Here is a 15,079-nt window from a genome sequence, read left to right as displayed (position 1 = left end):
GTGTGCCCCCAGGCTGTGCGTCCCCCACCCCGCCTCCGAGGTGTGCGCCCCTAGCCCAGGCCGAGGGGCCGGCGAGAGGGCGCCCGCGGGTGTGCGCGCCCGGACGCCGAGTGTGCGCGCCCGGGACACGGACTGTGCGCCCGGAGGCTGCGTGCGCCCCGAAGCCGCCGCGCGCCCGCCCGCCGCCCGCCGCCCGCCGCCCGCCGCCCGCCGCGGCTCGCCGAGGTAAGGCGCCTGCGACCCTCCGCGCGCAGGGGTGGCGGCGTCTGGCACCCAGCCCTGCGCCACCCGCTCTTGGCCCCGCGCTCGGCCACTCTCCTTTGCCTCCGCCGCCCGCCTCGCCCCTTCCTGGGCCGCGTCCCGGCTCCACAGAGGCAGAGGCTGCGGCCGCCTGGGCCGACCTGGCGCCCCCGCCCGGGGTCCGCGAGCGCGGGGAGGAGGCTACCGGTGCTGCGCGGGCCGCCCAAAGGCGGGCGCCGCTCCCCTTCCGCCGCAGCCGGCCCCCCAGTGCTGGAAGGGGGAGCCGGTGGGGAGAGGAGGCCGCGTGGCCCTTGCGGCTCCGGCGGTGCAGCCCCCGCCCGGCGCTGCCGAGCCGGGCGCTGCGGTCCGGGATGCGGCTGGCGGGACTGGGCGCCCTGGCGCCGGCTCCCAGGACTGCCTGGAATCGAGCTGTTAGTCTCCCTCCTTTCGCAAAAGCTGGCCCCCGGTTCCCACCCTGGTACTCCTCGGCCCCTGGCTGAACTTTCCGGCGCTCCCGTTGGGCCGCGACCTTGGAGGGAGGCAGTGGGGCCGCCTCGGGGTGCGCTGGCCGCTCAGGGCGCTTTTGCCGAGCCTGCGCGCCGCTCGGTGAGATTCCTCCCCTGTTATCCTCCCTTAAGGTCAAACTTCTGACCCCAAGTACTTCGTCCCTGCGGAGTGGCCAGTTACTTAGCATGAGAGTTGGGAAGTTGAGCCCGTGGCCCCTACACCAGGTCTGACTCTGCGCTTGTCCGGGGCATCCGCTAGGGCTGCAGGAACCAGCGGCTGTAGGTCCCAAGCGCCCTAGGGTGCAGGCCTGGTGGGCCGGGCGGAGGCATTTTGCAGGAGATGGGGGAGATTCTCCCCTTCCTGAGGATGACCCCCTGAAGCCTGGGCAAAGTCCTGTTGACCAAGTAGGGTCAGGGGAGGGTCAGATGCAGCCAGTGACCAGGTTGAGGCCTAGGGAGAAAGCATCTTGAATTAAACACGATCGCCTGGGACCTCCTGGGTGAATCAAAGGCGGGTTCCTCGGAGCCTCTGAAGACATGAGGCAGGAGAACGCGGTGCCACGCGAGGAGTGGAAGGAGAGTCTGCTGCCATATTGCCTTTTCAAGTCCAACCCTCCTGCGTTTCCAAACTCCTCACTGCACCGTGATGTGAGTTATGAGAATGTTAAGGGGCAGTGAGTTTAGGGGAATGGCTCAGGGTCCAGAACAGACTTTCATTCAGTCAACAAATACTTGGTCTGTGCCAGGCACCCGGCAGGGTAGTGGAATACAGAAACGAACAAAACTGGCACTGTCTGGCCTCACGGAGCCTGCAGGCTAGTGGCCAAGACCTACGAATCCCTCAGATAAATAGAGAATTAGGAACAGCAGTGAATTCTTTGAAAGGAAAGGATAAGGTGCCCTGAGAACCTGTGGTAGGTACAGGAGTTGCTGGCAGGAGTTTAGTTGAAGAGGGTGGAATGAGCCTTCCAGGCAGAAGGAACAGCATGTGAGGGGGCCCTGAGGCGAGTAGCAGAGTCCATTAGAGGAACTGTAAGACTGTTTACCAAGTGACCACCAGGGGCCAAATGGGCATGCCCCTTACCTCTGCGTCCTATCGCCAGGCCAGTCACTACCTTCCTGTCTCAGCCGTGATGACGGGCAGTTGGAGTTGCCCTGGCTGGGTCGCAGTGCAGGGGAAGAGAGGGAGAGACTGGCAGGCAGGTGCAGGACCCACCCTCCTGCGTGCACTGACTACCTGCACCTGGCTCACACGGCCCGCGCACTGCGGCGCCCACGCAGGGCGCCAGAGGCAGCGGTTCTTTCCTCCGCTTGTTCCCAGTTGCCCACTGAGTGCACAGCTGACCAAGGCCTCTGCCCGGCGTTCAGGAAGGTTCGTGCTGGGAGTGGGGGCTCATCCCAGACTTTAAAACTAGAAGGAACGCTTTGCCCGCAATGTGAGATTCCTGAGGGGGCTTCCAGGGCGTTTCCTAATCTGGCCCGGCCCACCTCTCCAGCCGCCTTTCTGGCTTCTGCCGCTCTCCGTCTCCCCCAGCCCGCCCCCTCAGTGAGCACCCTCTTCTCTGCTCACAGTGGCGCTCCGGGCGGTTCCTGGAACCCTGCTGCCCTTTGTCTGAAGTGCTTGGTACCCCTCATTCACCCAGTGAATGCACACTCAGCCTCCAGCTCCGGCGTTTAATGTGAGGTCCCCCCCAAAGGCCTTTCCTGACCGCAGTCCAGTGCTGTCTTTTCTGTTTCCAAAGGTCAGACGCCTCTGCCACAGTGAGCATCAGCTGCTCCGTCCTGTCCTGTCTCAAGCACCTGGCACAGAGAGGGGCACAGGGAGGGTGCTTCATCAATGCTGGTTGCATGAAAACCATCTAGTCTGGTATTTCTTAACTTTTTTTATGGGGAGGGGAGAGTATTACATGTATCTTTAAGATTCTGATGAAAATTATGGATACTCTCCTCCAAATGCATGTAACCTACAATATCTTACATACGACATCTCATTTTTTGCAGCCCTCCCCTCGATGTTGACCCCATGTCCAGAACTTTGGGCTTTAATTTTACAGGACACAGAGGCCCAGTGACGTACAGAGGCTGCCGAAGCCCCTACAGCTGTTAAGAGTATGGACCCCTCTGTCCCCACATCCCCCAGCTCCTGGCTCTCAGTCCAGGGCTCCTTCCAGCTCTCTCTGCGTCTTTTAACCAGGTAGCCTCTGTTTGTCCCTGGACCTTGTGAAGGCCACTGCTCATGGCTGGAAGATGGATATCTTAGTTTTGCTTCAGTTCAGGAGCAGCCTAAGGGGTGACGGGGAGAAAAATCTTATCATGGGCAGAGCTGACAGTTAGGAAGACGGGTGGGCCATCTCCCTGGCCTGCGTGTTATTTCATCTGTTTTAGCTGGAGGAGGCTCGCATGTGCCTCGCACTTGTCTTCTGGGCCCTGGATTGAGCCAAGTGGGCCAGGCTCGGAAACGCTCTGCTCAGGACTGTTGAGGTCAGCGGCCCAGCTCTTGGCTTTATCAAAGGCTTCTTCCCCATGGAGCAGGCTGTGGGACTGAAGGAAGAGAAGGGGGTCTTGCTTGCTGTCCCCAGAGCTGTGCCTGCCCGCCTCTGCCATTCTGCAACAGGACACCTGCTTCCGGCTACTGGGGGAAGCAGGGCCTTCTCATCTGCAGATCAGAATCTTCTTTCCCTCAGCAGTTCACTCACTCATCAGCACTGCGTCGAGTCTGCTCTGTACCAGGCCGTGTGCTGGTTCAAGTTTATGAGGAGGGGTCATGGGCTGGGAGCCGCGAGGCACCGGTGCTGCTCTGCGGGGGAGGAAGAGGTCACTTTCCTTCCGGTTCAGCCTACCTTGGGAGGTGCGGTAATACCGAGACCGTGCCAGCTTTTAAAACTCTGATCGCGTGCAAGTTACATCCTCTCTGGGGGACTGAGTTTTCTTAACCGATAACCATCTTTTCTTGCCTGTCTCTGGGCAGTTGTACAGATCTGGTCATCACGTGTCAGATGGCAGATCCAGTCACTTCTGTATGTGCAGCCGGAGCAGTGTGGTATAATAACAGGGTGCATGTGGGTGACGCTCTGGCACAGTTAGTCCTCGAGATGTTACAGTCACGATTCCAGATGTGTCGATGAGGCGCACAGAGGTTAAGTGACTTCCCTAGGGTTATAGAACTAACACATGATGAAACTGTGTTGTGGGAGCTCTGCCTCTGGGGAGCAGGCGGCTAATGCTGTGCCAGTGTGTGGTAGGTATTCGGGAAGAGGTGAGGGCTGGGAGGCCATGGCCTCCGGGGATGGGAGCCCGGATCTCCTGCTCGCCAGCTGTGTGCTCTACAGCCAGACCCCAGCTCCCCGAGCCTCAGAATGCTGACCTCCCAGACCCTGAGTTTAGACTAAGAGGCTTCTAATAGGCCTTTCTGTGAACACTTTCCAGTCTACAGGGATAATATTTCAAAGTAGGATTGAAGGAAAGAAGAGGGGCCCTCCCGCTAAAAATAGGCCTGCTGCAGTTTCCAGGAGAAATAAGGGGGGGGCCCAGATCTCAAGGAGATGGTTAGTGTGATACACAAGCATAGATCGGTGGTCTGAAGGAGCTGGCTGAGCCTGCCTTCTCCAAGGGAAAGAGCCTGTTTTCAAAAGGAACGCCTCCTTGTCTGGCCGGAGCCGTGGGTCCTGGGCCCTGCCCCTCACAGAGCTTTCCTGGGACACAGACATTGTGGGAGAAAATGTAAATGCCAAGGCCCATCCCCCTCCCCATTTTTTCCCCCAAAAGTAAGTAAAACTTGCAGGCGGGATGTATACTACTTGAGTGTGGCTGTGCTGTCCCCACGTGGAGGATCCTTTGTGTCTGCAGCTCCCTTTGCTGGGTATTTCTAGTTTGTTGCTCTGGCATCAGGTCGGGTGGGGGCAGAGGAATGTGGCGTTGGGGAGAATTCACTCCATGTGAGGATGAAAGAGCAGAATCGTCGATCCCCCCGCACAGCCTGGGTTCTGCCCAGAAGCCCCCGGCGCCGCTCTCAGTGAAGTCGATTTTGAATCTCCCCGAGGGGCCCCAGGGCCGAGTGCTTCCAGCTGCTGCTCCTCGCCAGGCTCCCCACTGCCCCCCTGCTGCCTTGGAGCGTGTGGCCATCCTGCGCTTGGGGAGGGGCCTGAGGGACAGGAATGTCAAGTTGGGTGGTTGGCGGATATAACCCAGTGTGGTCAGGGTCTGCATTGATTGGGTACAACACTGAGTGTGCGGGAGGTGGCATTTTATCAGGAACGCTTGAGTTTTTTAAGAGATTGTTTTCATGTATCACTTGTGTGAGTTTTAAATAAATAAATAATGAAAGCCTCTGCTCCTCATAAAAGGAGGAGGGCAAGAGAGGGCAGTGGCTTCACCCTTTACCAGCCCCGTGAGCCCGAGCAGAGACTGAGGTTTACTCGACCTCAGCATCTTCATCTGTGACCTGCTTTGGTGGTACTGACTAGGCTCCTCTGATAGGAGAGCGGACTCCCTTACGCTGGTTCTGATGAAGAGGAGGAGCCACAGAATGCAGCAGTGATGTCTAAGCGCAGGCCGGAAGGAGGCCAGGCAGCCTGGAGGCGGTGCAGAGGGGTCTGAGTTCGAGGCTGTTCCACCGATGCAGCCGGTCACTGGTCTTCACCTTGAGTGCCCCACTGCCCGCCCCGCCCCCACCCCGCCATCACACGAGCCTCTCCTTTGTCACTCAGTTCAGGTTCCAGAGGGCCCTGCTGCCTGAGCTCGGTGCTCTGGAAGCTGAGGTTTCTCTCCAGGCTGCGTCCCGGCCGGTCCCCGGTCAGCCTGGGCCTGGGTGGCTGCTCAGTCATCCTCCCTGGGCCGGTCAGGTGGGAGGGGCCGGCAGAGGGGGTTATATATACAGAACTTGACCTTTTAGGCAGGCAGGGCTGTGGGTGGAGATTCCTCAAGAGGGAGACTCCGGTGAGCTGGAACTCAGGAATACGGCCGGTGCACGCACTGAGCCACAGGACCCCAGGGACTCTTCGCTTGGGGTTAACAGCCCCAAGGGGCCCGTATGCAGAATTCAGGGGAGTCTGTGAACTTGGGGAAATAGCATCTTTGTTGAGCATTTTCTTCGATTATGGCTGTAGGCACGAAGCAGTGGATCTGCAGTTCCTGTGACACGTCACCAGTAGGGATCACAGATGCTTCATGTCACAGTTCAGCTTCTGCGATACCTCCAACTCTGATCCATGCCCTCACAGCTCTGGAATTACAGCAGTTAGCACACCGCTGCAAGAGCTCGTTGTGTAATGCGTTAATGAAGGACATATATTGCTATATTGCACGCTCATTTTAAAAATTTTAATAATTATTTTTTAGTGTAATTGGTTTTCTTTGTAGTCAAGCTATGCATTTTATTTTATATGTTTTAAAACATTCTGAGAAAGGGTCTGGAGGCTTTGTCAGTCTGCTGAAGGGGTCCACGGTGCAGAAGGGTTGAGACCCCCTGACAGGGGGTCTGGGAGCTTTGGTTCCCGATTTCCCAACTCCCTCCCTGATCTTTCATACACTGTCTATCTCCATCTAATTAGTGCATCCTCGAGCAGCAGTAAATTCTACTTAATAGTTTGGCAAATTTGCAAGCGCACATAATTTGTGGTTTGGGTAGAAGGTTTTGATGTATATCCAGAGGTTAATTTACAAATTACAGGCACACATGGACGAGTGGGTAGGCAGTTCCTATCAGCCCACAAGCCAGCAGGCCCTATCGACGCACACCAGTCCACTGAGACGACCACCCAGGGGACAGTTGGGCTCGTGAGGGGGTAAGGCGCTTGTGTGGGCCCCTGGGTGACTTGCCTGATCAGATGCGAGCTAGGATCCTAGGACGGAGGAGAAGCACTGGGAGGAGTCGCCTTGAAGTGGGTTCTGAAATGGAGGGAAGGCAGAGGAGGCCGAGGGAGGCGGAGGGAGGCAGTAAGGATGCGGGAGGACCAGCCGGATGCTGATTGTGAGGAGGAGGCCGGAGAGAGGAGAGCCCTAGGGAGCAACATCAGAGTAGTGGTGGGTTTTTTCCACCTTTTATTGGATGAGTGCCGGACACTGTGCCCAGCCCTTTAACTGGAGCAGTTATTTAATCTCTACCAACCACCCAATAAGGTCTGTGTTTCTATTCCCATTGAGTAGGTAGGTAAAGTGAGGCTCTAAGAGGTGGGACACTGGCTCTAGGTCACAGAGGCATTAGGTGGTAGAGCCAGGAGCTCAGCCCAGGTCTGGCTGATCCCAGCACCTGTGCTCTTAAAAACCAGTGCAGACAACCACACAGTCTGGGAGAACGGTGGCAGCCACTCTGTTTCACTAAGAAGGTGCTTGCTGTACGTCTGCAGTCTTCCCCACCCTTCCATCTGAGTCCTCTACTCTCTGCTCACGCCGGCTCATTGTCCCCGTCTTCTTCAACGTGGACTCCTCTGGGAGGGCTTCCCTGAGCCCCTCAGACCCGATCTGTGGGCAGCAGGCACCACTCCTTGGAGCGGCCAGCTCTGGTCTCAGTGGAGAGCTCACGAGCCTTACTCTGGGGCGTCCCCTTGGGTGTGAGCTCCCTCTCCCCTCCCAGCGCCCCGAGCCGCATCTGGCGTGGAGCCCTGTCTGGCAGAACCTTGATAACAGCAAATGAACCGTGTCCTCCCCTCCCCTTTGCGGGCCCCGTTGCCCGTTCCTGGCACCTCTTCTGGGTCCCCTCACCCAGGGCTGTCTCTGGGAAACCTCACTGGTTGCCTACACCCGCCTTGGGCTTACAGATGAGGATCCTGAGGACCGGCGAGGGCAGGAGGCAGGCCCTGGTGCATGGGGAGTAAGTGACTGAGCTGGAGTGAGAACCAGGCCTGTTGAGCCTGCACACCACACTGCGCTGACACTAACGCTGCAAGTGTCTCTTCTGCACCGTGAAGCAGGCTGGTATTTTTGGGTGAGGGGACATGTGAGGAGCTCCTGGAGTCACGTTCTTCGGCAGTGGCTTCCTTGCTCCACTCTGGTGCCTGCCTCAGGGCTGGCCTTCCCTGACCTAATCTTCTTCTCCCTCGTTCTACCCCGTACCCTCTGCTTTGCCAGCTGCTGAATGGAGCCCTGTGTTAGCCGGGCCGTGGGTGGCCGCCTTTGGGGGATGCCCGGTGGTGCCCTGAGAACCCTGCTGACTGGCAGAGCTGAGACCTGAATTCTGGGCATTAGAGTCATTCCTTTGGATTACTTTGTCTTCTCCAGAGAGCTGTTGTTAAAATACAAATACATTACCTGCTGGGGAACCTGTGAACCGGCTGGCACTGTGGCCCTGTGGAGAGGGCAGTTCCCCAGGCCCTGGTTAAGTCACACCACCTCCCTGTCCCTCAGTTTCTTATCTGTGAAATGGGGATCATAAGAGATTACGTGGTAGGGTTACCCCAGGGATGAAATGAGCAAGTGCACATAATGAGTAGTCAATAAAATTAGCTTTCTTTTTTTCTTTCTAAGGCAATAGGATTACTGGGTCAGTTCTCTAGCTGAAGTCTTGGTTCTTATTAGTTTTTATTAATTAAGTATTTTGTTTGTTCAAGTAATGTAGTCTCCTTTCATTTTAAGATTTTTTTCCTTTCTAGTTATAAAATGGTTTCCAACTTCATTTTCTTGCCTTTAACATGGGGGTAAATATCCTACTTTACTGGTTCGTTGGGGATTGACCTGGCTGAAGTGCCTGCAGATGCCAGGCCCGTCCAGGGCTCTGCCTGAGAGCCTGGTGTTCTGAGTTGTCCTGGGGGTGAGGGTTGAAAGCCCTCGGGGGCTGGGGGGAGGTTCTGGGTGGGCCCCTAGGGAGGAGATGGGGGACAGGGAGGGAGGAGATGGGGGAAATGAGGGCGACCCTGCCCCTCTGAGACCTCTGCCCGGGTCTTCTGCCTCCGAGGCGGGATCTCTGAGGTTCTGGAGTCCCTGGAGGAGTGGTCTCCTTGGCCCCTCCCCAGCGTGACTGGTGGAAGGGTGCTGAGGAGAGCAGAGGTCTCCTCACCCCTCTGATCTCCCGGGGTGTCAGTGGGTGTTGTAAACTGCTGCTTTGAGGGGGCAGTTGGGCTTTTGAGAACATCAACCCAGCTAGATTCTGTGCAGTTTCTCCAGAGACCAGGATGGTTCTCTTCAGCCTGGGCAGGGAGAGGGTCCACGAGCAGGAGCAGCCTGGCTGCCTCCTGGCCTGTGACTGAGGAGGGGCGGGGGCAGCATCACAGGAGTTTTCTAGCAACCGGTGGAGCAGAGAGCCTCACTTCCAGAGTCCTCTGAAAGAGGGTCCTCCCCTCCCCGTTGACTGCCCTGGGCAGCGAGAGCTGTTGTCAGCCCTTCTGCTCTGGCCTGCTGTGGGCCTCTGCCCGCCTTGGGGAGAGCTCCTCCCCCAGCACCTCCCCCCGTCATCCGTCGTAACTGAAGTGACCCTTCCGGAGCAGAGCCGGATGGATGCAGAAAGTCACCTTCCTTAGGACCAGACACCAGGAGCAAGGAGGAGGTGAGTACTGCTTCCTGGGGCCCCAAGCCAAACAGCCACCTGCCACCTGCCTGCCGCGCTCCGGGGCGCAGAGAAGGGGTGCAGCGGGAACCTTCCCCGCCATCTGCTCAGGGCTGGAGCACCTGGGAGCCGGCATCAGTGCCAGCCCAGAGGTGGCCCTTGGAGCCATGCCGTTTTACACCTCACGTTTGTTGATTGCCTGTGCCATTACTGTCCTTTCTTTCCCCCTCTCTCCCTCCCTCCATCTGTCCTTCCCTCTCTTCCTTCCTGCCGTCCAGTAAATACTGACTGATCCCTTAACTCTGGGCCCGGGACTGTGCTAGGCCAGGAGCTTGCAGTCAACAGCGGAGACAGGATCAGACAGTTTGATGGCTGCTCTGACGACCTTCCGACAGGGCGCGTGGGGGTGCGGAATTAGGGGGAGGGGGCCAGTCCTGACTGGTGTGGAGAAGGGGAAGATGCTGGTTGGTACAGCGGTCTTGAGGGCTGAGTAGCAGTTGCAGATGGAGAAGGAAGGAGGAGGATCCCGGGCAGCGTGCAGAAGGAAGTCCAGAGGATATGCAAAGCTGTTCCATAGAGAAGGTCGCTTGTTCACTGAGCTTTGGTTTTCTCTCGTGTAAAATGAGGATAATAGCACCAAAGTCACAGCTGGCACAGAAAAAAATGCTTCCTTCCTTTTTTCCAATTTGTGATGAACCAGAAAGACTTAAACATGTGAAAGTCATGGCAATGAGAGGCAGATGTGAGAAATGCTAGAATCGGTGGAAATACAATGGCAGGAAGTAGCTTTTTGAAGAGAGCCTTGGAGGATGGGCAGTATTAGCTGAGATTGATATTTAGGATTAGGAGGGGCTGGTGGATGGGCAGACTCTGGTAGAGAAGGCAGGAAAGGGCGTCTGTGGGTTTGTACAGTGTGAGCACGGGCACAGAGGTGCCCAGGCACCGGGGGAAGCTGCATCTGTGAGGGCAGGGGTGTGGGGACGAGGCTAGAAAGGTGGGCTGAGGCCATTTTGGTGCCTCGCTGGTGGGCACCTGGGCGGCATTTGGTTTCCATGCAGGTTTTGTTTGACCTGCATAGTGTTAAAAAAAGAAAAAGAGAGGGAAGAATTAAGTCAACATTTAAAAATCAGATTTTACATAAATCCACATTCCTGGCTTCTTTTGGAAAAAATCAAGTCTGGCAACACCAGCCTTGAATTAATCCCCATGTGGCAACAGCTGGCCAGAAGGTGAGTGGTGGACATTCAGGTGACCCCTGCCGCCCCCAGTTGCAGGTCGCATCTCCCACTGGCCCGTTAGCTTGCCTGAATCTCACCACTCCAGTCACTCTTGAGTTACTACAGTGTGTTCAGAAAGCTCCTAATAAAATGCTAATGCATTACAGCGGGGGGAGAAAGACAATTCTAAACCATTAACGTTGTAATTCCTTCATCAGATATGGTGATGAATTTTACTACTCCCTGGGAAAATTTTCATTGTGGAGAAGCAGTTAGGAGGGGAAAACGGGATACTCGATGCAGGATGGCTTAGGAAGGAGACTCTAAGAAGTCAAGTGGGGGCGGACACCTAGAAAAAGGGGGTGTCGGCCTGCGGCGAGTCCTCTGCCCGCCTTTCTCAGCCACGGCATCTGTGTCTCTGCTGGGGAAGGACGCCGAACACTTGTCCCCGGCAGATACTTACTGCCTTGTAAGACCGTTAACACCTTAGTTTATTGACCTTTTAAGCTTAAAAAATGGGATCCTTGAAGGACAAGGTGAGATTTGTGTGTTTTTTTAATTGATAAGGAAACTAGTGGAAAAGAGAAATTTTTTCCGTTTTGTGAATAATTTTGAGAGCGTGGGTGTGTGTTGGTCTGTGTGTGTGTGTGTGTGAGTGGGTGGTCTTTACAATTTGAAAGGCTCAATAAACGCTATTGGGAAATTTTTTATTAAAAAAACTATTTTTAAAATCATACCAGTTAGTACTAAGCATTTAAAATAGTACAGAAACATAAAAAGGAGAAAACTCCAAACTGTCAAGAATTGGCGGTCACGGGCTGGCCCCCTGGCTTAGCGGTTAAGTGCGTGCGCTCTGCTGCTGGCGGCCCGGGTTCGGATCCTGGGCGCACACTGACACACCGCTTCTCCGGCCATGCTGAGGCTGCGTCCCACATACAGCAACTAGAAGGATGTGCAACTATGACATACAACTATCTCCTGGAGCTTTGAGGGAAAAATAAATAAATAAATAAATAAAAATTATAAAAAAGAATTGGCGGTTGGGCGCTGGGGACAGTTTGGAGTGTATATACCACTAGGAGCTCTATCTGTACCCTTATATAGCTCTAGCTATGTGTCCACATGTAAGTATCTGGATAGAAACGTTTTTAATAAAAGTGAGGTTTTGCACACTGTTCTGCTCTGGTTTTCTCCTCCTGCTCTACCTTGAGCATGTTAGAGGCCGTGACGTGTCCTCTAGGCCTGGGTAAAGAGTCTGCAGTGGAGGACACGGCTGGGTCAGAGGAGCTGGTTTTGAATGCCCACGGTGCCCTCCGCGCCCCAGTTCTCCTCCACAGAACGGGGTGACCCTTCCTTCTTCAAAGCTGAGGGTGAGGGTTAAGTGGAAGGCAGGTGTGCTCAGCACAGCTCCCTGCTCCTGGGTGATGGGAGCCCGTCGCGTCATTGGGAAGAAGCCAGCCTTGCTTCCATCCTCCGTTCCTGGGATTCCTCATTCTCCACCCTTCACCCCTTGGGAGAGGAGGCGGGGCGAATCTGGGGTGAATTATAACTTTTCATGGTGGAATTTAAAATCCTCGTTTCGTGCTGAGTAAGACTGGAGTCTCCGGCGGGTCACTCACAGATGCGTCGGGCTCTGCTGGGGGCGTTTTCTTGGGACCCCCTGTATTTGTTCAGCTGCAGGACGGTTCCTGATGCCAGGTGGGAGGGCTGTGGCTTGGGCCTGCCCTCTGTGGGGCCCCTCTCAGTGCAGGGGGTCCATCCCTCGTCTTTGCTCACACGTCCCCTTCCTGCTCCCTCTTGTCCTCTTCGCTTCTCTTCTTCAGTGAGATAACGGGGTAAGCGGTCTTTTTAAAGACGTGTTCCACGAGTGAAGGGAATGTGGTTGTCTCGAGCCAGCAGGGGCAGGAGAGAGGTGTAGATTTAGGTCAGTAGTGTTATGGGACAAGTGAAGCAGCTGAGGCCCAAAGAGGTGGTGAGATGACTCAGACTCACACAGCAAACATTGCACAGGTCTGGATTTCCTGGCCTGCAGGCCTTGCTAGTCGCGCTGTGTCACATTGCCTCTTTTTCTAATTGTGGGCAGGAAGCTCCTGAACAGGGGTGCTGTCTGAGGGGCCCTAGTTCAGGCCTGTCGGGAAGGGCTCTCTGGAATGTGTGAGGTTGTTGGGCGTGGTGTGCTGGGAGACTGCTGGGATCAGGGGCAGGGCACCCGAGGTCAGTGGAGGGGCAGGTGGGGGCTGGGAGGCGAGGATGGCCCGGTGCAGGGCTGGGACGGAAGGGGAGGCCAGCCTTTGTCCTCACTGGTGGGTTTGTGGGTTCCTCCAGCTTTCGGTTTCATGTTGGCTGTTTGGCCCTTTCTGTGCCGTGGTCAGTGGCCCACCATGACATCCTCTTCCTCTGCCCACCGCTTCTCCCGTCTTGTCAACCCTCGGCATCTCCCCTGCTCTACTGAAACTGAGCTCAGGCCTCGCCAGCTTTCTCAGCCTTCTCCCTTTGGGTGTCTGGGCTGCAAGCCGCCCTGGTCTTCCTCCCTCCTCTGCTCCCCATGTGCCCCTCCTCCGCTCGCTCCGGCTCCTCACCCCCCAGCCCCCTGCCCCCCGCCGCCTCTGCAGTGGTTGCGCTGACTTGCATCCATGTCTAGAATCTACCTGCCGACCCTTGGGTTTCTCTCCGGCCCAGGCCCGCTTTCTCCACTGTCTGCTGGGCTGCTCTCTCCGGATGAACCCCGCTCTGTGGGTGAACCCTAGTCAGGCACTCCGCACGCCCAAGGACACACTGTCCATCCTCCTCCTCCCAGACTCTGTCCTCTCCTGATTTCCCTAACTCACTTCTTGTCGCCAGCACTCTCCAGTCCCCGCGTTGGAGACCTGGAGGTTCGACACCTCCCTCCCCTCCCTGACGCAGCCTGAGTGCAGGTGGGTGCCCCGTGATCCAGGGTTGGGTGAGCAGTGGATCCTGTCGCTCTGGAGTCCTGCTGCTGCTGTCTTGCTTCCTCTTCAGCTCCTGCCCCGTCAGTTCCCAGTGCAGGCACCGGGATGAGCACTGATGTCTCCTTCCCAGTTAATCTGTACAGCCCTGTAAGGAGGAAGCCATGTTTCTCCTGTTTTACACGTGGGCTGGGCTGGGGGAGTTGAGGGAACTGGTGAGTGGCCAAGCTGGGATTCAGACTCTGACCTGCCTGTCGCCATAGCTCACGCTCCCCACCTCTGTGCTCTCCTGCCTCGAGCAGGTCCAGTAGCAGGCTGAGCTCTTGTCAGACCTGAGCAAGTACTGGATGCTGAGTACCGCGTCTGCACATGGACGCATCCTTCTGTGCCCATTGCTGTGTCGGTGTTGTTGACCTTGCTGTCATCCAGGCTTGTTGCTGGTATATTTCAGAGTTTGTGCCTCCACCCGGGCTGTTGGCACCTGGCAGTCTTGCCTGTGAGATGCAGGAGCCTAGAAGTGGGAATGTGAGCACATCTTCAGATAGGGCACCTGCTTCCCTCTCTCTGGGTCTCAGTCTCCCCATCTGTAAAATGAGAGAGGGGGACTAGTTCATTGCAGGAGTCCAGCTCTCATGCTCCGTGAGGCTGTTTCATGGCTCTGCTCCCCTGGGGCCTCCTGTATGCTCAGCACACGATAGGTGCTGCTGGGCAGGGCGGAGAGAGCTCAGGAGGCAGTGCCCGCTGTCAGGGGGCTGACAGAATTATTCCAGAAGACAAAGCCAACATTCAGGAAACCGCCAACAGTAGAAGACATTATGCAATTACGCCTGCAATCTCAGATTATACACATTTGTGATCGTTCAGTAAAGGAGCAGAAAAGCTGCTGTTCTCTTAAAAGGGGCAGTTAGTGAAAAGCATTGTCTGGCGAGACTTCTCTTCAGACTTGCTACTCTCTTCCCTCTCGAAATCATTTGTTCATTCTGTTAACTATTTACCATCTACTGATGGGCCAGGCTCTGCGGCACCTCTCCTCCCCAGCTCACTGCAGCCAGAGTTGTATCGAAAACCTGCCTTCATCTTCCTCCTCCTCTGTGGAAAAACCCTGCTGGTCTCCTGCTCTCCATAGAATAGAGTGAGCCGACCCCCTGCCCCTGGCTTCCCCATCCTCTGCCCTGCCCTGCGCCCTGGGCCTCCTTCCCTGGTCCTTTCTCAAGCCCGCTGTACATGTTTTCATCTCTGAGCTAGAGGGCTGCTTCCCCAGTCTGCCTGGCGAACTTTTATTTAGCCTTCAAAGCCCAGCTCAGATACCTCGACTGATGCTTTCATGGTCCTCCGTCATTCCCTCACCCACCGCTAAGACACTGAATGTCCTCGCGTCAGTCTCTGCCTCCCATTTGAGTCCTTAAACGGTCTTTATCCCCCGTCTTATTCATCCGTGAATCCACAGAACCTGGCCTTGAGCCTGGACAGGAATTTCTGATGAATGGCTGATCTTTGAACAGAAAAGGATCCCCTCGCACCCTTCAGGCTGCTGGGCTGTTTAACTTCATGCCCCGCGGCTTGCGGAGGTGACTGGATGATTGAGAAGGCGTGCCCGTCTCTTGTCTCCACGCAGTAGTGGGAGATGCGGCCACAGAGCCTCGCCTTGGCCCTGGGGGGACTTTTGGAAGCAGCGGCAGAGGCTGTGGTGAAGGAGGCATTCGTGTTGGGCTT

The 15,079-nt window shown here is 56.2% G+C and overlaps 1 protein-coding gene across 2 annotated transcripts in view; it reads left to right on the top strand.

The window, feature by feature from the left end:
- The first annotated feature begins 189 nt into the window (after window positions 1-189).
- KANK4 (KN motif and ankyrin repeat domains 4) overlaps window positions 190-15,079 on the top strand; it is a 61,422-nt gene continuing 46,532 nt past the window's right edge. The window contains exon 1 of one of the 2 annotated variants that reach the window (XM_058538181.1): window positions 190-225. The gene's annotated coding sequence lies outside the window, so the exon portion shown is untranslated. The remainder of the gene's footprint in view (window positions 226-15,079) is intronic. The other variant, XM_058538182.1, reaches the window with a different exon arrangement.

Source organism: Diceros bicornis, chromosome 4 (assembly GCF_020826845.1).
Source record: "Diceros bicornis minor isolate mBicDic1 chromosome 4, mDicBic1.mat.cur, whole genome shotgun sequence".
Taxonomy (NCBI): Eukaryota; Metazoa; Chordata; class Mammalia; order Perissodactyla; family Rhinocerotidae; genus Diceros; species Diceros bicornis.
Note: the sequence above shows the minus strand (reverse complement) of the source record. Positions and strands in the feature narration are given on the sequence as shown.